This window comes from Microtus oregoni, unplaced genomic scaffold (assembly GCF_018167655.1).
Source record: "Microtus oregoni isolate MIOR12 unplaced genomic scaffold, Mior012 000052F_ref0000163, whole genome shotgun sequence".
NCBI lineage: Eukaryota > Metazoa > Chordata > Mammalia > Rodentia > Cricetidae > Microtus > Microtus oregoni.
This window is the reverse complement of record NW_024543828.1, coordinates 12675568-12678648: the sequence shown is the minus strand read 5'-3', so window position 1 is coordinate 12678648 and position 3081 is coordinate 12675568. Positions and strand designations below refer to the sequence as shown.

The window sequence follows — 3081 nt, the reverse complement described above, 5'->3', positions numbered from 1 at the left end:
TCTTGTGGCTTCTTCAGAAGATACCAGGCACACATTTAGTACACACAAAATGCACCCAGAAAAAAACACCCATGCACACAAAATATACTTTTCTTTCTTTTGTTTTTTGAGACAGGGTTTCTCTGTGTGGCCCTGGCCATCCTGAAATTCTCTATATAGACCAGGTTGGCCTCGAACTCAGAGATTCACCTGCTTCTGCCTCCTGAGTGCTGGGATTAAAGCCATGCACCACCACCACCTGGCAAAACAATTTAAAAAATTAAATATTCTCCTATAACTCTTTTCCTGACATTGAGGTGCCTTATTCATCTCTGGTGTGAAGGCTTTGGCCTTGTGTTATGGTATTTTGTCTTGTCGTTGTCTCCTGGAGGCCTGCTCTTTTCTCATGGGAGACAGTGTTGGAGTGGATCCAGGGGAGAAGGAGGTGGTGGGGAGCTGAGAGGATTGGAGGGAGGGAAAACAGTGGTCGGGATGTATTATATGAGAGAAAAGTCTGTTTTCTTTTGTGGGGGAGTTGGTTTTCGCATTCTTATTGAGTGGCAACAGGAAAGGGGGCCTCTTCCATTAGCAGGAGGATTTGCAGATTCCTCAGCCATTCCAGGCATGGGCCCTGAGGATCCTGCTGGTGACTGGGCACATCAGACATGTTTCCATTATCTTGCACAGGAACTCTGCAGTTGGAGGTGGTGGCCTGGTTGATGGAGACAGCATACGTGGGGTAAGGGCTGACTGTGTGCACAGTTATAACAAGGCCCAAAAGAGAAGGACATCACCAACACTGGTTCCTTTGCCCAGGCATTCTTAAGGAAGATGGAGAATCTCCTGGCCATCTTGGTCTTGGAGAAAATGATTATATTTTCAATAAAAATAAATAAAATAATTCTCCTGTAATATCTGCAAAGATTAAGGTTTTTTTTTTTACTTTTGTTTTTGTTCATCTTGACTTAATTTTCATGTCTGGCATCAGAAAAGGAGCCAATTACTTTTATCCTTCATCTGGAAACCAACTGTTGCAGGGATTTCTGCGAAACTGAATTATCAAGCCATTTTCAGTTGGGGAGAGGAAAGTTTACTCTAGCAATATGGGATGGAGTAGGTCTCTTGATCAGGTTCAGCAACCTTTTATATTTTTCACAGCAGAATCAGCAAACAGGAAGCACAAGTACAGAAGCATGTATGTGGATGTAAACGATGGTGGCTGGGCAGGGTTAAAATTTCATTACAGCACCTCTTCAGTGTCTGTTGTTCTTGAAGACACAGCAAGTGTGGCAGGGTCAGCTCAGGGCAACTATCTCCACATTGGGGAATGTTCTTCGTTTAGTCAGTGGAACTTAGGGAATTTTCCATCAAATTCCTCCTCTTCTATGCCAAAATCTTTTACCATCCTTCTAAAGGAATCCTCTGATATTGGTGGAGGAACTGGAATCTAACTACCTTTCTACTGTTTCTGGTGACACAAGTTAGGAGATTTCTAAGGTATGGACCAAACAGTAGAGACAGGAGAATAACAACCAAAGGTCCCACTGGGGAGGTCAGCCAGGGCCTCCAGGAGGCCTAGGTCTCACCCCAGTAAAATCTTTTGGTCTTGTGTTTAGCCTTTGATTCATTTTAACAATTACAGAGCAATCCACATTATCTAACAGTTACCTAATAATATTTTTACTATACCTGATTGATTTCCAAAGAAACAACATTCTTCTCCCAAGAAAATGCATATGCCACCCTTTCAAAGCTGCAATTTAGCTCTAGCCTTCTATGATTTTGTAAGACCATGGCTGCCAGGGAGTCTAACTGGTTCTGCTGGGCAACTATACTGTGTTAGACCACACTGACATCCTCTTTAATTTGGTTACACAGCTGGCTAGGTTGGGATTTTGGATCCTGAGCACAATTGCACTTGTGGCAGTAGTACCAGTGATGGTCATCCCAAGTATAAATCAGGAGTAAAATAGAACTTCCCTTTTCTATGTGGTGAGATCCAAGTATTATTGGTCTACCTTGCAGTGACATTTCATTTATATTTTAATAAATAAAGCTTGTCTGAAGATCAGAAAAGTAGAACAGCCACACTGGCCAGCCCTGCAGACCAGGAAGCAGGTGATACACACCTTTAATCCCAGTAGCCACAAGGACACACAACTTTAATGCCAGTAACCACACTGGCTTGCCATGGAAACCGGGTGGTAGTGGTGCACGCCCTTAATCTCAGAACTAGAGAGGATGATAAAATGGGAGGAGACAACTCTCAGTCTCAGTCTCATTCTGAGATTCCTAGAGGCAGAATCACCATTTTCAGACTGAAATCGAGGTAAAGGCCGGTGCCTGGTGGCTTTGCTTTTCTGGTCTTCAGGTTGAACCCCAAATTCTGTCTCTGAGTTTTTATTAGTCATGTTACAGGGAGAATACCTAGGTCTGGATTCAGAATAATATTCTGCAATCCCTCCCTGGGACAGGTATATACTCTACTAGTACAAGTGTAGTAGTATCTGAGCTAAGTGACTTCTTCCTGACATATCTGTGCCTTTTTCTTGGAGACATTAAAGCCTGTATCTTGTAATTATTTGAATAGTTTTCTCGTGTCCCATGCCATAGGACAGCCAGTAGATCATTCATATACTGAGCATGATCCAGTCTTGCAGGATGTCCCAATATTAGTCTGGTTTTCCCCCAAGTGTCTGGCGCCCAACGTGGGGCTCGAACCCACGACCCTGAGATTAAGAGTCTCATGCTCTACCGACTAAGCTAGCCATGTGGGTGGCCGGGTGTGGGGGACGCAGCCCTGCCGCCCCATATTACTACATTTGGCGCCCAGACGTGTGAACAACTAAACCCACTTAAAAAACCTGAGAAGGCTTAAAAATAAGGGAGAGAGAGTTTAACACAGATTTTTGCTGTTTGTTGGTGGCGTGCTGTAGAGAGATTTCCTGATTCGGCAACAGTAGCAGAAAAAAACGCTGTGTCATTTTAAAGCGCAACTTCCTGGGGCTGTGCCGCCATTGTGATCTCTGTCTGGTTCCTGCAGGAGACAGAGCTTTTGAATAGAGCATTTGGAGTAAAGTGCTACGATTTGTTTGATGGCAA

The 3081-nt window shown here is 43.8% G+C and overlaps 1 pseudogene; it reads right to left on the bottom strand.

The window, feature by feature from the left end:
* Positions 1–529: 529 nt before the first annotated feature.
* LOC121437498 lies at positions 530–830 on the bottom strand (annotated as a pseudogene).
* Positions 831–3081: the final 2251 nt, after the last annotated feature.